Source organism: Elephas maximus, chromosome 4 (genome assembly GCF_024166365.1).
Source record: "Elephas maximus indicus isolate mEleMax1 chromosome 4, mEleMax1 primary haplotype, whole genome shotgun sequence".
Lineage (NCBI taxonomy): Eukaryota > Metazoa > Chordata > Mammalia > Proboscidea > Elephantidae > Elephas > Elephas maximus.
In genome coordinates, this window is record NC_064822.1 from 141,377,568 (window position 1) to 141,403,549 (window position 25,982).

Here is a 25,982-nt window from a genome sequence, read left to right on the forward strand (position 1 = left end):
AATCTTTGAAGAGGGCAATTTTAATACGGATATAACGTCCAGGATACCTCTGAGTCAATCTGTACTGTCGTTTATAGTCATACGTCTTTTTTTATTGGCACAGTGGTTAAGCACTTAGTTGCTAACTGAAAGCTCAGCAGTTCGAACCCACGAGCCACTCCATGGGAGAAATATGTGGCAGTCTGCTTCTGTAAAGATTACAGCCTTGGAAACCCTATGGGGCAGTCCTGCTCTGTTCTGTAGGGTCTCTGTGAGTCAGAACTGACTAGATGGCAACGGGTTTGGAAGCTAGTGCCTTAAAGAAAGACAGAGAAAAAGAAAAGGGCTACTTGAAGACAAACTAAACATGAGAAATTCCTTATTTTCTGTTTTATTTCTACAACTGTTCCCTACGTGGATGTACAATAGAAGGAACTAGGTAGGACACTGAAGACAACTTCTAGGCTGCAGTTTATCCTGGCTGACCCTGTACTTTCAGCTTGGCGCTGTCCCCTGGTTGTTATCACGGCTATGGTGCTGAACAAAGCTTAGAGTTCAGCAATGCACTGAGGTTTAGCCAATCAGAGTAGATCTACAAAGATCTCATGCTACATCCCAATGTTCCACTTATTTGTGCAATGACACTTTGCTGGGTGTGAATTTGCAGCAAACCAGAGTTTAAATAAATCCTTTTCTCTCTGTCACCCTAAAATATGCGTAGAGAATCTTTGCCCCGCTTTCCCTACTCGATCTCCCTAAAAACTGGGAAAGCCAAGAAAACTTATTTCCATTTCTTTTCACTTCAGCAACATTCTCTGTTCCATCATGCTATGTGCAGAGTTTATACAGCTAACTTTAAACCCTTCGTAAGATATTTGGCTGGCTTCTCTTTTATATAAAGCCAGCAATTATGTAAGAATCTATTTTACCTAAATATTCTTCACAGTCTCTAATTGTTGGGGTACCAAAATCCTTATAAAATTCAAAATTCTTTTCTCTGAAAAGTTCTTTTGTGTTCTCTCTCCTTTACGCTTTTTCCTCTTTTCTTACCCCCTCCCTTAACTCACTGCTTCCTGACCACAGAGACGCTAATGCTGCCATTGCCACCCCTCCAGCTTTCTATAGGGGCAGGTGCAGGGTAGTGCTGAATTAAACATCAGATCATGAAAGACATTCTGCTTTGTTCTGGTAAAGCCAAGAGAGTGGCCCCTGCTAACCTCTGCAGTGGGATCAGACTCAACTGGCATGTCTATTTCAAGCCACAGCTTCGAATTTTCTTAAGGCTGTCTGAATAGAGTTTTCTTGTTAAAGAACTGTGTACCTTTGACCTCATATGACAAGTGCAATGGCCCGTCTTCCCCAAGCTCCTGGGAGAAGAGGATGATGAGAAGAAAGATGAAATAGGGACATCACACAAACCCCAGGATCACCAGCCAGGCATGATGGTTGAGAAGTCATTTTCATCAGCTGCAAATCACCATTCCTCTACATGAACTAAGTGTTTCCTTCCCATTTCTACCCACTGATGAGTGTTTACTGAGTAACTACTCATTTTAAGCTTGTTTAATTTTAAGCACCACTTCACTGTAGAGAAACACAAATGTATGTCAAATGGCCACCTCTAGTTGTCAAGTCAAAACCAGCAGGGATTAAACTAGGGAAAATAATGAGATCATGCATAAGTGGTAAATCACATGTTACAGAACATAGCTGCCCACAAGTTTATAGGCAAGAAAAGGCAGAAGTCAGTGCTGGTTATGGAAGGCTTCATGGAGGCGTTACAAGAATATAGGTGGGTCCTGAATTAAATAGTGTTTCATGGAATTAAATATCAATCCTAATAGTTTATTCAGCTTTCTCTTCTCTAAGTTAGAGTAGACCCCGTTCTATAACTTTATAGTAAAAGAACTTTTACATAAACTCTTGCTGTTTTGTGGCTTCTTTTGGACACTGCATTTTTTTTTTTTACCCACTTGGGGATTCTAAGTTCAGAAACAGGAAGAATGCAGTTGCTCTGATTATAATAAAAAGAATAGGTAAAGATTTCTATATCTGCATACCTATATCAATAGTACATGTAAATGTTACATCATACATTAAAAAAATAAAACCCATAAATCACTTTTTGCATTTTCTCTTCTGTAGTGAAGTAGCTTTCAGCGGGACTTATTTTCCATTACTTGAGTCACTGTATTGCTCTTTTATTCATCTTTTCTATTTTTTCCTATTACTTTTCATATAGAACTCCTATCAGGCCATTCTCTTTTACAAAAATGTTCACAATTGCCCATTTTGATAAACAGAAATGAAGAAAGAACTATTCAGAGCTAGAAGGCACCTTGGAGAATCACCTTTTTCCACTCTCATTTCACAGCTGATGAAATTGAGGTCAAAATAGATTAAGTATTTTGCCTAAAGTCACACTCTAGATGGAGACAGAATCAGAACTAGGATTACATGGCACTAAATTTTACTTTTGTCAATATACAGTATCTTTCATCCACAAACATTTATTTGTGTGGCAGGAACTATTCTAGGGGCTAAAGCCAACAGTGGCTCCTATATATACATTTCTGTTTCTGCCAGTCACATTTCTGCCAGGCTCTCCCTTAGGTGTATAGCTCACTGGGACTTTCTGCTATATATATATATACACACATATATATATATACGTATATATGTATATATATACGTATATATATATGTGTGTGTATATATATATACACATATGTATGTGTGTGTACATATATATGTATATATTGTAAATAGTTTTATTTCTTCATGCTTTGATAGCGCCCTTATCTTCACTCAGTCCCAATTAACTTTGCCAAGCTTCTTGTTTAATTAATTCCCATCCTTCTTTTCAAGGTACAATCAGGCTGTCCTGACTTAGTGCCACTCTGCCTCATTATCATCTCCCCATTCTAAAATAATTATTTTGAGTATAATGAAAATGTTAAACATGGCTGAACCCAGTATGTGATTATTGTAACTCTGACTGCCAACAAATGTTTTAGTGTGTGTTGGCTTGTGTAATAAAGTGTCACTACAGGAGAATGAGTAGCTCCTTCATTCCCCTCCACCCCTTTTTAAATCTTTGTTGGTAAACATTTGCTTTTATCATACTGAAGAGAGGCTTGAAGGCTTAAGTCAAGTCTCCTAATAGTTAAACACAAAAGAGAAAGATGGAAAATGCCTTTACGGTAAATATGAGGTAGAGTCTTTGGTCTTCCAACTTCATTTCAAGGAAAGTCCATATTCTGTACTATTGTCCACCATATTCTTCCTACCAGCAACATCACAGGTGTCTATAGCAATTGCATTTATTTATGGAACATTTATTCATTTATCCTATTACTTGACGGATTATCTTCTATTGTCTAATACTCTCCAGGTAAACATCATTAGCTTTTACAGCTATAGGCTGAATAAAACAAAATAATGTTTAACAAACAAAATAAAAAGGGCCACATTTCAATGCAATATTTTGTAGAGATATCGAAAAACGGCATTTTATTTTAATTGAATTTTAAAGGATGGTTTTGGAGTCTGTTTTGGGGTAATGTTTTGCTTTCCTATTATTTCAAACTCAAAAAGTTGCAAGAACAATACGAGAAATCCCCATGTGTCCTTCCTTACCTACACTCACCAGTTGCTTACATTCTGTCCTATAGCCTGTACCATTCTCTCTCTCTTCCACTTTTCCACCCTTCTTCCCTCTCACCCTTCCTCTCTCCCTCACTTTTTGTCTTTCCAAGACAAAGCACACTTTATCATCAGTACTTTAGAGTATGTTTAGTGTATGTCCTAAGAACAAGGAAATAGTCTTACATTACACAGAACAGTTATCAAACACAGGCAGTTTGGTATAACACCATTATCTGCTTCACAGTCCACATTCAAATTTTATCCATTGTCCCAATAATGTTTTTAATAGCTAATTTTCCCCCTATTGGCCCAGGATCTAATCCAGAATCATATAACGTGTTTAGTTGCCATGCGGTGCTTTATTTTTCCATTTAAAAGCTTACATTCCATTAGTAATGACCTGGATAGTGTCTCTTTTTTAAAGTAATCTCTACTTGCTGACTGCTGTTCCAAGAGTAAGAATTTAAGCCAAAAGATATCTAATGAAATCCCTTAGGATTAGTGATATCTGTGCTGAGGAAATGGCACATCAACCTCGTCACTATGTTCTAACCACAAGTTTTGACACTGCAACAGGAGAAGATTCAAGACAGAGAACTGTCAGTTCATCCATATTTTACAGTTTTAATTCTTAAAACCAAAGGGTTGGGATTTTGTTGCTATCACAGGCCACGTGGGGCTAAAGGGATAGTGTTTATATGTGGCCATGTTGTAAGGATTCACTGCACATGCTTTGAAAGTGGCCCTAAATAAATCTTTAGCTCCTGCTGTTAGTCTTAAATGACTCAATATTTTCTGCAAAATGAAATACTTGAGATGTTTAAAAGCATGTGAATATCAGTTATTTGTCACCTTTGAAAATAATTCCTTAAAAACAAAACTTGAAAGGAGCCGTGGCCACACAATGGTTAGGTTCTCAGCTGCTACCTAAAAGATCACAGGTTCGAACCAGAGGATCCATGGCAGAAAAGATCTAACCATCTGCTCACATAAAGACTGCAGCCTAGGAAACCCTATGGGGCAGTTCTACTCTGTCCTATAGGGTCGCTATTAGCTGAAACCAACTCAATGACACACAACGACAACAATGTGGCATCTTGAAATATCCACCATTAAAGTGAATACAAGTAGTTTCCTTTCCCCCACCTAAAAAAGGGCAAGAAAAAGCAAAGTATTTGTAGTATTTCTAATGTCTAAAGCTTGAAGATTTTGCTTAATTCTGTAAATAGAATCATGGTTAGAGCTACTAATTATCCAACATTTCCTTTCTAATCACTGTTGAAATAACAGTAATCCCTAAGTCTCAGATAATTTTCTCCGTATCAAGCCTGGTCCTAAAATTGTACCAAAAAAAGAAAAAAATTAAAGAATCAACAGCTTTATTGACTATGAATACATAGAATATCTTGTGAAAAATATGTAAACATAACCAAACAGATTCATGTTGTTTTTCTTTTTTTTTTTTTTAAGTGTTGTACAAAGACATAGGTACCAAGCCTCTGTACCAGGAAACTCTGTGAGTCAGACCTACCAATACCAATGACATTACTGAAAAGGCAGATAGATAAAAGGTGCAAAATAACCTCGTGTTATTTTCACTTTTTTTTTTTTTTGCTCTAAAATAAAGAGGTGTTTATACATAAATGAGAAAGAAAGTAGCATCCAGGAAAAGAAAAAAAAAAAAAATCTGTGCACATCCATATGAGGCACATAGATTAAAAACAAAATAGTTGTTTGTTCCCCTAAAGGCTTGCCCATTCATCCTTGTGATGGATACGCATGCAAAACCAAAATGAAATCAAATCCCTGCAGATGGCTCAATAAGTCACAAAAACAGTTTAATCCTTTTACTGCATCCCTTTGGGAAGCCTACCCCTTGGTAAGTAATAATGTACGACATATATAGTGTCAAGTATCCCTTTATTTTTAAAATAGAAAGCCTTCATTTTTTTTCTAACAGGTTTTCTCCGTATTCCGTGTAAAGAGCTTTATGTCAGTCTGTTTCTCTTAGTGTGTATGCCCATAGAATCTTGTTGTATTTTTTGTTTTAATAAGAAAAGTGTCAGTATACCTAAACTATCTATAGAAATCTTATCAAAAATTGATTGTGGCTCCAAGTTGTATTTTAAGAGGCAGCCGGGCAAATCTAAGTGCATTTTTATATGGCTCTTTCTAATGGATTTTACTAGAAAACAGTTGAGTTTCAAGCAGGAGTAAAGTGAAAGCAGACTTTGGAGGCTTAACAATTGAACAGATGCAGTAAATGAAGCTTTGGAATTATATCCGTCACTTCAGATTTTCCGCTGAGTACCTACGTGAGCCAATAGCTAAAGCTGCTGGCACGATAATATTTCTGTAGTTCTGTTGAAAATAGACACTGTAAGGGCTCATTAAAGAAAAAAAAAGTAGCATGCCTTTTAAATATTTCATCTTTTCTTGGTACTCATTTTACTTAATTTTTTTGCAGGCTAAAAATGATGAGAACTTATGTAATAAGGTACTTGTCTTTAGCACCGTGAAATTTTTCATTTACGTGTTGCTCACATGTCAAACCAAATCAGAAATTCTTAACATCTTTATTACATTAAAGTAATTCTTGATATTGACTCCTGGGAATGATTTAATTTTCCTGCTCTCTAAACTAAAAGTTGTACTTCTTAGAGCAATGATGTGCAGTTATTTTCTAAACTCTATGGGGCAGTTCTACTCTGTCCTATAGGGTCGCTTTGAGTCAGAATCGACTCCACGGCAGTGGGTTAATGTGTTTATACTATACATATAATGCATGTAAATATGCATATAACTATTTCTTACTCTTAACCAACCAACTGCTTCAGATTTTTTTTTTAATAAGAAATCCTTTCTTTCTAATCTCAGTATGTAAGATAATCCTTAACAGTGTTCTGTGGGTCACAGGCATGCTTGGTGGAAGAAAAAAGGTGGAAGGGGAACGGTGAAATCATGGAGATTTCCACAAAGGTTTCTTGAAGCTGGAGCTATAGAGCACGTGTCAGGCTTTGATTCACAGTGATATCTGGTTAGTGCAGGGGATCTAAACATATTTTCAAAGGAGAGGTCTGCTTCTTCCCCTCTTCTTATCCTTCTACATAAAATTTTCTTGATCAACAATAGTTTATACTGAGCAGCTGTAGTTTCCAACCTCTGTCTACATAACATGTCCCTGCCTGTCTCCCTTCCTGGTTGTTTGCTTCTGTGCCTGCCCTAATTTGCCTGCACTAATTTTTGGGGTGCACTGTCGTGTCTCTTGTCATGCACTCTTTGTGATAAAAACTCATTGCTGACTCATAGTTGACCCTTCATTTCAAGTACAGAGTAGAACTGCCCTTTGTGATTTCCAAGGCTGTAACATTTACTAGGAAAAACTGATCGCATAGTGGTTAAGAGCTATGACTGCTAATCAAAAGGTTGGTAGTTTGAATCCACCAGGTGCTCCTTGGAAACTCTATGGGCCAGTTCTACTCTGTCCTATGGGGTTGTTATGAGTTGGAATCAACTCCATGGCAACGGGCTTTTTCTTTTTTTTCTTTTAATTTTTACTAAGGCAGACTGCAACATCTTTCTCCCACGGAGAGGCTGGTGGGTTTGAATCACTAACATCTAGGTTAGCAGACAAGCACTTAATGACTGTGCCCCTGGGGCTCCTTCCCTTTAAGATAAATTCTTTTACTGATCAGTCCATACCATCCATCAAAAGCCTGACCTCTGAACTCCCCTATATACTCTATTATCTCTCGGCTACAAGTTACATCTGAAACCCTGAAACATTAAGAGAGAAAGCCACACGCAATATATGAAGGAGACCTGGGGAAACTAGTAAAACCTGATTGCTATAATTCTGAAACTACATTGGGAATTTTGTGTAGTTTAAAATGAAGATAAAGAGAAATTTTTTCTATTAATATTTACCTGATAAAATTTCTATTTTTCCAGCAGCTTAAAAATTTGTTTCTCTGTGTCGATCTTTAATAAATATCTATTGAAAAAATTGAAAGTAGCTTTAACATGTCTATATCTCAGCATGGGCTTTGGAGTCAACAAACTGTTCAATTCCTAAATCTAAATAATATCGATAACAGCAGCAACAATAATAAAAAGCTGTGTTCTGTGCATTGTGCTATTTTGCAGAATAGTATAGATTATAGCTATGCATTCATTTGGCTCTGAAAATAGGTAAATATGTTTAATATATTTAAGTATTTTTTTTAAGTTTAGTGAAAAATATCAAAGTAATAATTGTGCATAATGTTGATTTATAGTAATATTGATAATATAGCACCAGACATTTAATAGACTAATAATTGTAAGATTCCTTTCTTTAGTATATATATAATGTAATCTACTTTCTAACAATGTCTACCTAGATTAGTATATTTTAAATTTCAAATTGAAACACTACGGTATAGAAAGCATAATTTATTTTTCACAAAATCAGTATATAAACTTATCACAGAATCTTGATCTCTAGCTTTTCAAACCAACGTTAAAATCCCTATGTAGATAAATAGGTAAGACATTATTTTACATTTGAATATATATAGCAAGATTTTTTTAATTATAAATATTAAATAAGAAAAACAATAAGTGATACTTTAAAGAATGTGAAATGATTCTGAACTACGTGTGGCCAACTAACCACATACATATTGTTTTTTCTCTTAGGGGAAGAAAGAATTCCTGAAAGAAAGAAAACAAAGAACAAAATACTCCAGAATTCTTAAGAACTGTAAGTAATGATACAATAACTATAATAGAGTTTCTATAATACTAGAAGATCCCACAAATTTATTTTATAGAAATATTCACCTTCATATTTTCCAAGATCAGAAATTAGCACAGTAAACAAGTAGAGCCTTAAAAACTCACTTTTAATTTACTGGTGAACTGTAAATCATTTATCCTGTAATCCTTTTAGGTAAGAAGGCAAAGTAATCATACATCTATGGGGTAGAAAATGTTTATGTTGACTCTATCATATCTTTTGACAAACACCATGTCATTTTAACTTCTAAACAAGAAAAACAGTAATAAATAAAATTTCATCAAAGTACTTCATTTTGTCTGTACCTGATATAAAAATGTATTCATTTTGAAAAAAATTTTAAACATAATTGATATGTTTGATTTATGTGTTCATACTCATTAGATCAGAATTACAAATTAATGGGAACCATCTGCTTAGAATCAATAGTTTACTCTCATTAGTACATTTTAAAAATATATTTTCTTATTTAGTTGCTGTTTGGTCATTATAATAGTTTCCCTAAATATGTTTTTATTAAATAAAATTAAGTACATTTCTATGTCATCATTTCTGACAGAACCAGTGACATTGTAAAGATTTCCAGGTGCAAACAATTATAAATTTTGGCTATTTGAATATCAGAAATAATAAACTAGCCAATGGAATAGCAAAATCCATGTTGATGGCCTCTGTTGAATCGCTTTTAATACAGTGGCTGTTTTAAAATGAGTTTGCAGATGAGGGTCTCTAAAATTTCAAACCTAAATATTCAAGCAAAATGTAGTGAAAGAACAAAATAACATATCTATATTTTTGATATATTCCGAGTAGAATAAAGTTCAATGGAAAGCATGTAAGTTTGGTATAAAAAAAGGAAATTCATAAATAATTTTCTATGGCATGTAAAAATTAGTTACATAATAAAATTACCTAGTCCTCAAAGAGTTTTGGTGCATAAATTGCCATCTTAATTTTGAATGATTAAATAGAATTTATTGTGCCTATTATGTAAATGTAATTTTTTCATAAATCTATTTTATTTATTTTTGAAGTGTGGGAGGAACAAAGAACGATGTGTCTTTTTCCTACCCTGTCTGAATATTATTCATGTGCAACTTTACTCTGCACAAAGCATGCAACTTTTTTTTTTTTTTTGCTGTAGTCATGGATGATCATACCCTTAAAATTTTTAAATCAGAGATTCATAAAATGCAAATTAGATTTTCACACTTTCAAAAATTTTTCCTTGATTTAAAATAAATGGACTCAGATTATGTGAAAACTGTGTTCAGGTGGTAAAGCAGGTTATGAACATGTTTAGAGTTCTGGGTATAAGAAAGATAATTTAAGAATCAGGTTTTTCTATCATATAAAAATTCCCTGCCTAGCTGATATTTGACAAAGGACCAGTGTCAATTAATTGGGGAAAAGATAGCCTTTTTAACAAATGGTGCTGGCATAACTGGATATCCATTTGCAAAAAAATGAAACAGGACCCATACCTCACATCATGCACAAAAACTAACTCCAAGTGGATCAAAGACCTAAACATAAAGACTAAAACAATAAAGATCATGGAAGAAAAAATTGGTACAACCCTAGGAGCCCTAATACAAGGTATAAACAGAATACAAAACATTACCAAAAATGATGAAGAGAAACCCGATAACTGGGAGCTCCTAAAAATCAAACACCTGTGCTCATCTAAAGACTTCTCCAAAAGAGTAAAAAGACCACCTACAGATTGGGAAAGAATTTTCAGCTATGACATCTCCAACCAGCGCCTGATCTCTCAAATCTACATGATTCTGTCAAAACTCAACCACAAAAAGACAAACAACCCAATCAAGAAGTGGGCAAAGGATATGAACACACATTTCACTAAAGAAGATATTCAGGCAGCCAACAGACACATGAGAAAATGCTCCCAATCATTAGCCATTAGAGAAATGCAAATTAAAACTACGATGAGATTCCATCTCACACCAGCAAGGCTGGCATTAATCCAAAAAACACAAAATAATAAATGTTGGAGAGGCTGCCGAGAGATTGGAACTCTCATACACTGCTGGTGGGATTGTAAAATGGTACAACCACTTTGGAAATCTATCTGGCATTATCTTAAACAGTTAAAAATAGAACTACCATACAACCCAGAAATCCCACTCCTGGGAATATAGCCTAGAGATGCAAGAGCCTTCATACAAACAGATATATGCACACCCATGTTTATTGCAGCTCTGTTTACAATAGCAAAAAGCTGGAAGCAACCAAGGTGTCCATCAACGGACGAATGGGTAAATAAATTGTGGTATATTCACACAATGGAATACTACGCATCGATAAAGAACAGTGACGAATCTGTGAAACATTTCATAACATGGAGGAACCTGGAAGGCATTATGCTGAGCGAAATGAGTCAGAGGCAAAAGGACAAATATTGTATAAGACCACTATTATAAGATCTTGAGAAATAGTAAACCTGAGAAGAACACATACTTTTGTGGTTATGGGGGGGGGAGGGAGGGTGGGAGAGGGTTTTTTTATTGATTAATCAGTAGATAAGAACTGCTTTAGGTGAAGGGAAGGACAACACTCAATACATGGAAGGTCAGCTCAATTGGACTGGACCAAAAGCAAAGAAGTTTCCGGGATAAAATGAATGCTTTTCAAAGGTCAGCGGAGCAAGCGCGGGGGTCTGGGGAACATGGTTTGCGGGGACTTCTAGGTCAATTGGCAAAATAATTCTATTATGAAATCATTCTGCATCCCACTTTGAAATGCGGCGTCTGGGGTCTTAAATGCTAATAAGCGGCCATCTAAGATGCATCAATTGGTCTCAACCCACCTGGAGCAAAGGAAAATGAAGAACACCAAGGTCACATGACAACTAAGAGCCCAAGAGACAGAAAGGGCCACATGAACCAGAGACCTACATCACCCTGAGACCAGAAGAACTAGTTGGTGCCCGGCCACAATAGATGACTGCCCTGACAGGGAGCACAGCAGAGGACCCCTGAGGGAGCAGGAGATCAGTGGGATACAGACCCCAAATTCTCATAAAAAGACCAAACTTAATGGTCTGACTGAGACTAGAGGAATCCCGGCAGCCATGCTCCCCAGACCTTCTGTTGGCACAGGACAGGAACCATCCCTGAAGACAACTCATCAGACATGAAAGCGACTGGTCAGCGGGTGGGAGAGAGACGCTGATGAAGAGTGAGCTAATTATATCAGGTGGACACTTGAGATTGTGTTGGCAACTCTTGTCTGGAAAGGGGATGGGAGGATAGAGAGAGAGGGAAGCTGGCAAAATTGTCAAGAAAGGAGAGACTGAAAGGGCTGACTCAAGAGGGGGAGAGCAAGTGGGAGTAGGGAGTGAGATGTATGTAAACTTATATGTGACAGACTGATTGGATTTGTAAACGTTCACTTGAAGCTTAATAAAAGTTATTAAAAAAAAAAAAATTCCCTGCCTGTCTGAGTTGCAAGATCTTAAATAAATGATCAATTTCTTTCTGACATGGTTCTTTCCATTATCTGATTGACTAGAGAGGACACCTAAGTCATTCAGCCACTGTATAAACTTTCTCAACACCTCGCAATTATCCCACAAGAAGAAAGACTAGGCTTGCTTAAAGTTTTTTTGTTTTGTTTTGTTTTTTTATAATCCAGTTTTTAAACATAATTTCAGTTCTGTGTATTACCCACTGGGGAAAAAAAAGTTGAAATTTTAAATGAAAGAGTCAGACTTGTTTTAAGCTCTTTATCCAAGGGCTAGGTACAACTTACCCTATCCTTCACAATTTCTTAATCCTCTTACTAAAATTTCGCTGTGAGAAGCCATCAGTGGCTGTTTTTCTGGTCTGGTGTATGTATAAGTTATTTGATCTATTATTTGGATGTGACATGTAAGTTCCTTGATTTGAACTGTAATTTTTGTAATTGTATTTGAAATGGGATTTAGTGTGGGACACTTTGGGGGTATTCTCATTCAAGTAATGAAACCTTCTGTTCATTTGGAATAATTCTAGAGAAAATAACTTGCGTGTTTCCAAGTAAGAAATAGTGCCTCAGCTTGATGCAGATTTGTGGTTGGGGCCAGTTTTTCTTTTAGTTTTTAATTTTCTGTTATTTAATGACTTTAATAACTATATGCTGTCATTCACAAATAACATGTAAGAAAAATGTCTCAACTCAAATAAAAATAATTAAAAGTATAGTTTATTCTTTATAAATGAAAGACATTTAGTATGGTAAAAGTCATACAAATCTATAATTTTGCCTCAAATTCATGGCTTAGGAACAATTTGCTAGTTGATTAAAATATTACTTAAAAACTTTAAAGCATGTTATATTTATATTTTGAAAAGATTTTATGCTTAATAAGGACAAAAATGCAAAGAAAAAATACCATTGAAAATTATGATTTAAAATAATATTTTTTCTTTCTTATCGCTGAACACACAGTTGTACTTTTGAGAACTCTATGGGTTCTTGAAAGTATGAATAATAATATATATATATATAATAATAATAACAAAGAAGATACATGAAAAAACATTCAGATGTTCAGTTATTCTTGGAAACTATTCATATTATCACTAATTTGCTAAACTCCTTTAACTAATACTAGGAATTGATGTTCTCACTCAAAGCGTGACTATTATTAACAACCAACTTTTCCTGACACGCCAAATAGAACAAAAGTTTTCAGTAAGAAAAATTCCAATAGAAAGCAGATTTTGACCAAGAAAAGGTTTTGTGACTCATTAGAGAAAAATATTGCTTGCAAATGACCCTCATGAGCTTTGTTTACTCAAACCTTTCCCCATTAAAAATAACAAGTCCCTGTAATCAAAATGTATAAGCCAGTGTGCATGTGTGTGTGTGTGTGTGCAACAGTAGCATAGAGCAAGGAGAAAATTTAAAGGCTATCTAGCCTAATATTCTCATTTTATAGAGATTATCTCATCTAATATTCTCAATTATAGAAAGCCAGGGAGGTCAAGTCATTTATTTGTGCTCTCATATCTAGTGGCAGAACTGAGAAAAATTCTGGATTAACGAACCACCTACTACTGTTTTTTTTCTATCTGCCATGTTGAATGAAAGTGCTTATACAATAAAAAAGAGGGTATCAGAACTGCTCAAGAAGCCTTTTCACGTTTTACAACTTCTTTCAACCAAAACTCTAAAGAAATTTTATATAAACCCTTTGCCTAGTCTCTTCCTGTCTAAAAACTTATTTTGATAAAGCTCTTCATGATAATGATTATAGTGGAAAGAATTATAGCTATAAAGGAACCTGAGTACCAGCCTTGGCTTCATCCAACTCCCCCTCTCAGAGGGAGGCAGCCCAGAGCACAGGGGAAGGTGATGACATTCAAGATCACACAGCTAAAAAAACTGCTAGATAATAATAATGCTAATAATAATACATCCATACAACCTGCCATCAGCAACAGTTAGGTATTTTCCTTTGATTCTCTATTTTCTCATCTGGATAATCAAAAAAATTTTTTATGTATATATATATATATATGCCCAGCCTCCTCCCTAAGGTTTTCTGAGATCAAATTAGATATATATGGTGATCTTTATAGTGCTATTGAATTAAAAGTTATAGTTATTATATTTATAATTTATCCTTAATACTGATCAGCTTTCTCACACATAGACCTACGAGATACATATTAAAAAAGAAGGGGAGAAGGAGAGTTAGCAAAAGAAAGGGAAGGGTTCCAGTGCACTTACTTTGAGTCATATCCTCTACTAGCCATAGGATTCAATTTCATTTAATTATCAAAAGAACACTTACTATGTTATCATGGTTTAACAGACGATGAAAGTGAGGTTTTAAATCTTTCAAATGTTAGCCTAATTATCAAGCAGCTGAGTTACAGTGTAAACCCAGGTCTGTCTGATTACCACGTTTCAAGTTATCACTCATAACTAAACACATCACAGCCGGTCAATGCAAACCATGTATCACCTTTCTATATGAACAATGAGATGGTGGGGGCAGAGCTGGCATAAGGAAAAACATAAGTTTTTAAAATATCGTTTACCTTTGCAAAATGTTTAAAGCACATATGACGTTTCTTTTCTTTACCATTTTCATCAATAAACATTAGATTGCATCATGTATATTTGTCCTTCAGATGCTAAAATTAAACTGTGGTAGGAGAATTTAATTATTAAAGACAGCTATCTTTAGATTAAAAAAAAAAAGTAGAACCGAAATCAAAATGGGTGACAGCCACAAGTATAAAAGCCACCTGAAGGAAAATAACTATATTTATTTGTTTGTGAAATATATAACAATAAAATGGATAGTCATAATATGTGCTTCTTAGATTTTTATGCCTACTACATTGTCTAGAATAATTCTCTTTAAAAAGTTCCTTTGTTACAATTTTGGAAATCCATTTCTTTGTTTATTCTTCATCTTTATTCAAAAAATGCTATTGAGAACTTACTGTATAAGTTGTTCCAGGTGCTGAACAAAATACAGCCTTTGCCATCATGTAGCTAGTATTTCGGCGTAATTACAACTAGTGGAATGTCTATAAAGAGAATAACAGCACCACTGACTTACAGGTACTAGACTACCTTTTCAAGATGTATAATAAAATTTTTCAGAGCAAAATAAAGACTAATATTAATGAGAGCTTCTAGATTAATGATTAATAAATTTTTAGAAATAATGACAGAACAGTCTCAAATACTAAACAAAAAAAACCAAACCCATTGCCGTCCAGTCAATTCCAACTCATAGCGACCCTATGGGACAGAGTTGAGTGCCCCATGGGGTTTCCAGGGAGGGGCTGGTGGATTCAAACTACCAACCTTTTGTTTAGCAGCTAAGCTTTTCACCACTGTGCCACCAGGGCTCCAAAAACTATCTCAAACAGCTAATATTAATATAATACTACTAGCAACCAAATAAGGAGCCCTGATGGAGCAGTAGTTAAGGACTTGGCAGCTAACTGAACGACTGGCGGTTCAAAACCCATCAGCTACTCTGTGGGTGAAAGATGTAGCGGTCTGCTTCCATAAAGATGACACCTTTGAAAACCCTGTGGGACAGTTTTGCTCCATTCTATAGTTTTGCTACAAGTCAGAATAAACTAAATTGCAATGGGTTTCACCTTGTAACAAACAGACACTGTTACATAAACAAGCTCAAATTATAAAATGTATATAAGTCTGCAGGGAATAAAGGGGGAGGGAAAGTGTAAAGGAGGAAAGAAGTGGAGACTGGCTAGAAATCTTGAACACAAAATAAAATTTGGTTTTGATACAGTTGGATGTAGGCTTGCTCTGGGAAGAGTCCTCCATGAGCCCTCTGCTTGAAGGTCTCTTCCTCCTTAATACAAATTCTGAAATCAGACAATGCCTAGCAAGAATCCCTTTCAGGGAAGTCAAAAGTAAGATGAGACATTTTTGACAGTCTTTATGACCCTCTAAGTAAGCTGCATCAGTGTCCAATATAATTTGAAAAGTACCAAGAAGGCCTTCTACCCTTCCATGAAATTACTTCCTTGGCTTCACAAATGGGATCATCTTCTCCAGAGGAACTAGACTTAACCAAACTGTGGGCTGAGCATGTTTCCAGAAATAAATTAAATCCAATACATGCACCATTTTAAAGTCGAGGGTATTTTTATACCACTGCATAGCAAAATAATGCACACTTCTTCTAAAAAGAAATAAATACACTTTTACATATAAATTTAAATCACAAAATTATTCTTTCACCAAAGAAATTTCAGGCAACAAAATTGCTTATTTTGCAGTATTTTTCTCCCAAAATAAAGAGTATTTTATGGGTTTCTCCTTATTTTAGTATCTCGATTAATTATTCTGATAGCTGATAAGTTATAAAAGGTTGATAAATTCCATATCCACCATTTTAGTTTGCTTTATTGTTTGTGTCACTCTTTTGCAAGTACAATACTTAATCATTACATAAAATTACTGACAATTTTATATCTTTCCTATTCCAAAATACAAAAAAATCTAGCATATGTTCCATCGTACATTTGAGCAATTTAGTACCCCTGTTCTTATGGTTAATATGAATTGCTTAGCCCTGCTATTGTTTTTATTTTTTAGTTTCAAAAGAATTTGTACAAAATGTTTCAGGATTGGGAGAAAAATGTCCGTAGACAAATGCTGAAAATACATTGGTTTGCTAACTCAGTGGCCCTCAAAAGTGATACAATATGAATTTTCAGAGTTTGAAATGTAAGAAATAATTCTTAGCAGCAGTTTAGCAAGTTGTTCAGGGTTTTGCTTATTTATTTTTTGTTTGCATGTAACATTGGCACAATTTGCTATGATATGCTCTGGGAAGTTATTTATATTAAGTTTGTAGTGTCTGAAGTACAAAGGATTTAACCATGGATTTCACTTCTCTTTTGAATTTTAAAATATTTTTTTCTAATTTTTGAGAAGACTAAATGCCTCAAATTATTTCTTAGAACATTATATATGTTATAGTATTTATAATGTCGTTGTGTTATAAAATATATCAAGATATTTCATTTATCTAAATTATATTTCTTAATGTAATTCTAGAATAAATGGGTTTTCACAATTGTATAATTATTAGTAGTATATCCAGTGTTTGCAAATATTGTAAGAATTGAATAATGATCAATGTGTTTTATAAAAGCCAATTTTGATATTAAGCAAGACAACTGAAATAATGGAGGAAATACAGGCAGTCCCCAATTATGAAAGAGTTATATAACATAATTCATTCTGAGATATTTCTTTCAGTTTCATAAAATTGGCTGCACAGCCAAACTGTGGAAACCAACAGTTTATGCTGAACCACAGTACTGACAGCATTGGGAATGGTGACTGGATTGTATGAGTGACAGGGAGACAAGGAACAAAATGTTTTTCCAGTTTTCCTGACACTTGGTCAACCCTGGCCAAATTTGAAAAATACGTAAAGCTGTCTTTTCACACTGCCTTATCTTTATTTCTAACCTTTGCTTTTTTCTTCATGTAACTCTGCTTCCCGTCTGATATTCTCAAACTACCTTTTCTTTAAAGTGGTTTGGCTTCAAATCTCCTAACCCCATTTTTCTCTTGATCAAAATGCCTCATTGCAGCTGATTTGTGGAAACTTCTAAGAAGAAAGTAACCAGGTCCAAGTATTCTCACTGACCCTGAACCCTCTCAGATCTACCCCCTCCTCCCTCCGACACACACGTACACCAAGAATAATCATAACCAAAAAAAAAAAAAAGAACCCAGTGCCGTCGAGTCAATTCCGACTTATAGCGACCCTATAGAACAGAGTAGAACTGCCCCATAGAGTTTCCAAGGAGCGCCTCGCGGATTTGAACTGCCCACCCTTTGGGTAGCAGCCATAGCACTTAAGCACTACACCACCAGGGTTTCCAGAATAATCATAAAAAAAAAAAAATTTTTTTTTTTTTCACTAATAAATCCAAATGAACACAAACAGTTCTAGGCAGTGTAAGGTCCCAAAGTGATAAACTTAGGTAGTATGGGTGGAGGTATTTGGGAACAGGAACCAAGACAGGTGGGGTGCCAGCCTTGGATGCAGCATTCCTACATTACCCATGAGGTGTTACAGCTTCTTCCATATTTCCAGTGAGGAGCCCAATGTTTGCCTGTTTTAATACCTATAAGTTGTCCTAATAGATCTTGCTGGACTTATGATGGAAACTCTAGCTGTGAGGTATATGGTATGTAGGCTGGAGAATATCTGTGCTTCTTTTTTTTTTTTTTTTTCCCATAGTATAACTTATTTAAAGAACATGATTAAGTAACATGATTTATTTACATTTTAATTTCTTTCAAGTCCTTTAAAAAATAAAAGGTAAAACCATCTATTGATGAAGTCAGTATTTAAGGTTCCACTCCATTTAATAATTTTATTTTACCATCACATACCATCTATGGAATATCTGACAAATCAAGTCAAGGAAATAATCTTAGATATTAAATTTTCATTTTTTATCATAATTCTGAAATGCAAATGAAATGTAGTGATTTCAATGATAACCCCACTACTGGAGCAGTACATTGACTCAGAACTGCCAGAAATTCAAGTCAGATTCATACGAGGACATAGAATCAGGAATATCATTGCTAATGTCAGATGGATCCTGGCTGAAAGCAGAGAATACCAGAAAAATGTTTACCTGTGTTTCATTGACTATGCAAAGGCACTTGACTGTGTGGATCATAGCAAATTATGGATAACATCATAAAGAACAGGAATTCCAGAACACTTAACTCTGCTCACAAGGACCCTGGACATAGACCAAGAGGCAGTGGTTCCAACAGAACGAGAGGACACTACATGGTTTAAAATCAGGAAAGGCATCCATCAAGGTTGTATCCTTTCACCACACTTATTCAATCTGTATGCTGAGCAAATAATCTGAGAAGGTGGACTGTATAATGAAGAACTCAGTGGCAGGATTGGAAGAAGACTCTTCGACAACCTGAGATTTGCAGATGACACAACTTTGGTTGCTAGAAGTGAAGAGGACTTGAAGCACTTACTGATGAAGATCAAAGACCACGGCCTTCAGTATGGATTACATCTCAACATACAGACAACCAAAATCCTCACAAAGGGACCAATAAACCACATCATGGTAAATGAAGAACATATTGAAACTGTCGAGAATTTCATTTCACTTGGATCCGCAATCAATGCCCATGGAAGCAACAGCCAAGAAATCAAAAAACACATTGCATTGGTCAAATCTACTGCAAAAAACTTCTTTTCGGTGTGTAAAAAAACAAAGGTGTCACTTAGAAGACTAAGGCATGCCTGACCCAAGCCATTGTATTTTCAATCACCTCATACGCATGTGAAAGCTGGACAATGAATGAAGAAGACTGAAGAATTGATGCCTTTGAGTTATGCTGTTGGCGAAGAATATTGAATACACCATGGACTGCAGGAAGAACAAACAAATCTGTCTTGGAGGAAGTACAGCCAGAATGCTGCTTTGAAGCGAGGATGGTAAGACTTCATATCTCATACTTCGGACACGTTACCAGGAGGGACCAGTCCTTGAAGAAGGACATCATGCTTGTTAAAGTAGAAAGTCAGCAAAAAAGAGGAAGACCCTCAATGAGATGGACTGCCACAGTGGCTGTAACAATGGGCCCTAACAGCAGCAATTATGCGTATGGTACAGGACCAGGCAGTGTTTCATTCTGTTGTACATAGGATTGCTATGAATTGGAACTGACTCAATGGCACCCAACAACAGCAACAGTGATGATCATACCTCCTGGAATGCCAGAAGACTGAACAAATTGGTCTTAGAAGAAATACAACTAGAACGTTCTTTAGAAGTGAGGATGATGAGACTTCAGCTCACTTACTTTGAACATGTTATCGGGAAAGACCATGGCTAGAAAAGGACATCATATTCGGTAAAATAGAGGTTCAGCAAAAATAAGTGAAATCCTCAGTGAGACATATTGACACAATAGCCTCAAAAATGGTCTCAAGCATACCAACAATCATGAAGATGGTACGAGACTGGGCAAAGTTTCATTCTGTTATACATAAGGTAGCCATAAGTTGGAGCCAACTCAACAGCGATCAACAACAACAGTAACGATCAAACAAATGCTGTGCTCTTTCTGTGCTGGCATCAGCAATTATGAAAGTGGCATGGTGAGGCCAGGTCAGCCTATTACACTTCTGTGTAACAGGCTGTTGTCACACGGCTCCAGTGAGCCCCTGCCTCTGTCCTAGGACTTATGGCAATAATAGCAGCCACCATTGACTGAACACTTACTCCCTGTTGAGTGAGTTACCCTGGGTGTGGTAGGGAGATCATCTTTGTATCGTACACTCTGGCACAGCGTAGGTGCTCAATGCTGGGTAAAACCATAGTGACAACTATTTTGCCCAGGCTTACCATGGCATTGGATTCATAAAAGTTCTGTGTATTCTGGTATTTCCTTACTAAGGCTAGATTATTCATGCCCCCAAACACTGCACTACAAAAGTTTTTTGTTTTTTTTTAATAGCTGTTTCTTTAGTATTTTCTTTAGCCTTATACAAATCTCTAAGTTATTGAATAATGCAGAATACTGAAGTGGAATCTTTTTACTCGTTCTCTAACCAAAAGATGAGATGCAAATATAGAAATGCAGTGAGTTCATGATTTGTAGGACCTCTCTCTTTTTATATCATAAACCCTAAAATTAATAATGGGAAACTAGTACAGGCAATCAACAAAATAAATAGATGAGCTTGAGATAATTTAGGGATAATTTCTGTATCATAAATGTGCTACATTTTAACTGTTCAGACTAGAATTAGCCAGTCTTCATTTGATTCTCTGATTTTGTATACATCTAGTGTTCTTTGAAGATTTGCAAAACTAGGGATATTTTTAAATTGCATATCTCTAAAAATAAATAGAATAATAGGGAAAGGAGTGTTGATTCAAAATAGGAATGCAAATTTATAGCCTTCAAGTTTTCTAATACTGCCATTTAAGTTCTAATATATGTATTATGGAATATTAGTGTTCAAGATAGATTGACTGAATCTTAAATCAATAAGAAGAGAATAATATATTTATTCCTTCATATTTCCAGTAAGCATTCCTTATGTGATTTATAGCTAGCATTTATTGAATGCGTGATACACACACATGTATATATCTCCTAATATGCAAGACTTTATCTTCTAATTCTTACACTGCAAGGTAGACATTATCATCATTTTACAAATGAGAACGCTGAGATCCAGAAGGGTTAAGTGATTTTCAGAGTTAATGAGCAGCAGAGTTGGAATTTGAGAGCAGGGTTTCCAGATACAGGGCTGTTACTCTCTGGTTCCACACACTGCCCCCTCCCTAACTGTCATGCACACGGCATTTGTTTTGTCTTGGGCAAGCAAAAACAAGCCATACACCGTCTCCACTCTGAAGTAATTCACAATAGAGTGAAATGGCTGGACACATTAAAATAAATTACAATATAATATGAGAATATGCAGATAAGAAGTACTTCGGAAAGCAGCAGGTGAGTGTTACTCAACACTGCCTGAAAAGCTTTACAAAGGAAAAGACATTCCATCCTGACCCTACGTGAATTTCTTCCATGCTGGTTTTTCATTCTGAGTGGTAAAGAATTTAGTCAACCTGGTGGTTTGGTTGATTAGGGTTGATGCGTAATGGAATCATGAAGGTCAAGTTAAAGTGTTTCAAGTTTATCTCTAGGCAGTAGAAAACCATTGTTTTAACGTTTTTGTGGTGATTGTAATTTTTTTCTGCTTAATCTTTCAGTCTATAGAAGCTTTAGTAATAGAATAATAGTAGCAAGAAAAAATAGAAATTTAAGAAAAGTAATCCTTTTATAGTTTGTTTGTTTATTTTTAATGTTCTTGAATTATAGAAATGATTAAAATGTAAGTGAATGACCTTGCCCCTTGTTCAGAACCATCATGTCTGTCAGATTGTCCACAATAATATGATCCATAGTATTTCATTATTATCTGACCTGTTGGGCAAGGCACTGGAGCCTGCTACCCAAGGTTTATGTTGCTTTGAGTTACTGTAGTGAGGAAATTTCACAGTGCTGTCATGCTTTTGGTTAATATATTTTTGTGTTTTGCTTGGGAAAGACAGTTCTGATAGTGTCCTATTGATTCAGATGTTTTCTGACAGTAGCTGCCTACCAGGTTTGCCTTCATTGACTTTTCAATATTCTGATACAAATAACTTGCATGTACAATTTGATATTGAAGGGCATAGAAGGTTCCCCACTGTGCATGAAGTCGGAGCAGCCCTGAGCCATGGGGTGGCGAGTGCGTATTATCACTCTGAAAATCACCCACTTGTCCTGAACTGTTGCCATATACAGAGTTGTATTTTTTCTGGTGTCCTTTTTCACTTCTTGTTTTATTCTTCCAGGCATTCCAAAGCACCTCTTATTCTTTAAAGGTCTAAACTTTATTCTTAGAAATACCTCATGCTGACTGAAACTTTACATATAAAGTCATAGGTGTTTCTTACTTTTTTAATACCTGGAATAGAAAAGAGCTTGAATCACAAGTATTTATTTTGCTAGTGCAATTTAAAAGAAATCTTTTTTGTGGAATTTTTCCAGAATTGTGGGTGGTTAGAAACGCCTATTATAATTTTAATAAAGATAACTACCTCTATTAAATACCTACCACTTTCGAAGCTCCATGCTTAGTAATTTCCATACATTATATCCATTTCTGACCACAACTCTGAAAGGTGTGTATCATTATTTTATTATACCAAAGTGAACATTAAAACTCTTAACATTAAGTGACTTGCACAAGATAATGATTACTTCTGTCTTTCTAATCATGGTTGGCTTTTAGTTATCTAAAATATTGTTAAGATTTGCAAATCACTTCACAGTTTCCATAGCACTTTCACATATGGTACCTCTTTCAACCTCACAAAACTGGTTTCGATTATTTTGCATTTTATCTTACTCTTCGTTGGTCCATTTTGAGCCTCTGGATTTCAAACCAGATTATTGATACCCTTATGATGAAATATGATCATTGTTAAGTTGGCAGTATTTGTAATAATGGCTTTATCTCTCCCGCTGCTGGTTTATGCTTTTATTTTTTTAGGAGAGAGGGTGGCTGTAGAACTTACCTGTTAATGTCTTTGTAGAATTTGGAGTATTGTGTGTACTCAGGCAATTTACTTTCTTATTATTAAAATATTTCCACTTGCATGTAGGAGAAGACAGGCTATCCTTATTTTAGAAACAGACTCTTTTTTATATGCTTTAAGCAAAAAAGCAAATAATTTTATCTCCCAATCGGTAAATAACCACATTAAAGTATTCCTAAATAAGGCGAACTCCAGCATATACGTGTGTGTGTTTTCATATTTTCTTTTGGGTCTCCATGAGACTGGTTATGCTAATTCACACCAGTGTTCCTAATTGGAACTACCCACCCCATTATATTCTTCATTCTCTGGCTCAGGCACTCCATAGCTTTAGTCTCTCCCTTATTTTTCCCCATTTCCCTGCTTCCTTCAATCCTAAGGAAACCCCTCTATTCCTTCTAGAACTTTGAGGGGTTGCATGCTACCATTCTGCTACACATTCCAATTAGAAACCCAAAGGTAGAGTATGTATCAGAGGAGATTTTATTGTTCTGCTTATGTTTGAACCTTGATTCTAATTCAGGCCATACCTGTGGGCAGAGAGCTTATCAAATATAGCTGAAATGTTCTTTTCTTCCTATCTCTCTGGTAATGAAAACAAATATCTCAGGAACAATATTTAGTAGTCACTGCTGGATATCGATGGGCAAGAAGATAAAGTAGAAAATAAACAATCTTGAGAAGAAAAGTATGATTTTTGAATATTTGTTATAGTACCTTGAAATCCTTCAATCACTTCCTAACTTCTGAGCCAAATCTGATCAACACTTACCCCATGATCTGTTGAAATCTATGGGACAGTCAAAATTATAAAATGAGAAAGGAATATCTGTTAGTCTTAGGGTGTTTATATACAAAGAGTATGGTGATTGAATTGATTTTAATTTTCCTTCATTTCATTATTTTATGGCTTAATTTTTAATGAACAGAATTTTTAAAATGATGAAAAAGGGAGAGGAAAAGTTAGTGCCCTAGGTAAAGGGTAACAAAAATTACAAAAGAACAAAGTAATTATTCACAAGACAGAAAAATAGATATTTTGCATAAATGAATTGGGTTGTGGGTTAGAGGGAAAGGCCACACACATACACATACACATATGTGCACACACACACGCAGAGACACTCAGACTCCACCACAGACTCCACCACACACGTATCACCCACACACAAATGTACAAACCATGAGCTTGAATACACCCTCCCATACACACATAGACACAGCAAAGTTATGCTCCCAATTTAATTGGTCAAGGGTACTACATTTTAACAGGAGCAAGATAAACATACAGTAGAGCAGCATATCTGAGGGTAGTTTCCCATGGTCCTCTGAGTCTCTGAGATGGTTCACAGCTGCCTGTGAGCTACATGTGCAACCAGAACAGTAAAATTCAGTTCTTTTTGTAGCGCCATATTTTTATATACCAAGTTTACAGCATCATTCCAAAAAATATTCAATTTACAATCTATGTGCTTCTAGTTGATATTAAACATCACATCTTTAATTCTCAAACCAAACTTAGTGACATCGAGGTCACTTTCCTCATCTGGGGAGAGAAAGCAAAGTTAGTGCCCTGGAGCCATGAACAACATTCCATTTTCTTGCAGTAAATATTGTGAATTATACGTTTTTTTTTTTTTTAATGATGATTCTATAAAATTGGAATAATAACCCTTGCTTAATGAGAAATAAATGCAATAATGCTTGTAACACACCTAATACACTGATTGGTAAATAAAAGATATTCAAAAAAATTGTTTTAATGGGGACGGGTGAAGCATATTTTTATCTTTTTGTTAAAATTGATGTTTTCCAGTTTTGCTTGGTCTGGTTGGTTTCCCTCATAATCCAATAGTTTAAACCCTAAATAAGCAATTGCATTTTCCAATTTGATCACTTTTTCATGTCCTGTTGTTATTGTTTGCTGCCCTTATGTCGACTCCAACTTATAGAGACCTCATATATAACAGGACAGAAACACTGTCCGGACCTACACCATCCTCACAGTCGTTGCTTTGTTTGAGCCCATTGTTGCAACCACTGTCAATCTGTCTCGTTGAGGGTCTCCCTCTTTTTTGCTGACTTCTGGAGATATCCTTCTCCAGAGGTTATTCCCTCCTGATAACATGTCCAAAGTAAGTGAGAAAATGCCTCATCATCCCCACTTTTAAGGTAGATTCTGGCTGTACTTCCTCCAAGAATGATTTGCTCATTTTTCTGGAATTCCGTGGTATATTCAATATTCTTCACCAATACCACAATTGAATGTATCAATTCTTCTTCAGTCTTCCTTTTTCATTGCCCAGCTTTCACATGCATATGAGGTGATTGAAAGTACCGTAGCTTGGGTCAGGCACTACCCTAGTCATCAAAGTGACATATTTGCTTTCCCTGGTTTCGTATCCTGAGAAATATTGATTTGTGCTACTGAATCCACATTAATATGTCTCCAAAACCTGGATAAAATCTTAAAACATCCAGAGATTTATCAGAAATATCCATTATATATTGCCTTGATGCAATAAGCAGAATGTACTTTTGGATCTGCTTTGTCAAGCCAGTCAGCTTATAAATATATATACATTCTTTTCAAAAGTACAGGGAGTCTTAAAATTACATGAAGTGTTTTAAACTATAATGTTAAGAAGAACATAATGCTATAAATGTTGATTAAATATAGCTTTCTATTATCAAAAGTATATGGCTTATGCCTATCCATTCTTTCAAGTACCCCTCATACAAAAATACAGTAATTGAGTGGATTGAAGTCTTACAGTTGACTTTAATTTATTGTTTCCTATATTCAGCAGAGAAATAGTGGAACTATAAAATTGGACTTTGGAGACATACACCTGAATGTCATTTAAATATTAAAAATATTCAATTTGGGGAATCAG

The 25,982-nt window shown here is 35.4% G+C and overlaps 1 protein-coding gene across 6 annotated transcripts in view; it reads left to right on the forward strand.

The window, feature by feature from the left end:
* SYT1 (synaptotagmin 1) overlaps window positions 1-25,982 on the forward strand; it is a 624,978-nt gene that overhangs the window by 195,879 nt on the left and 403,117 nt on the right. For all 6 annotated transcript variants that reach the window (XM_049885168.1, XM_049885169.1, XM_049885172.1 and 3 more), the window contains one exon: window positions 8,308-8,371. The gene's annotated coding sequence lies outside the window, so the exon portion shown is untranslated. The remainder of the gene's footprint in view (window positions 1-8,307; window positions 8,372-25,982) is intronic.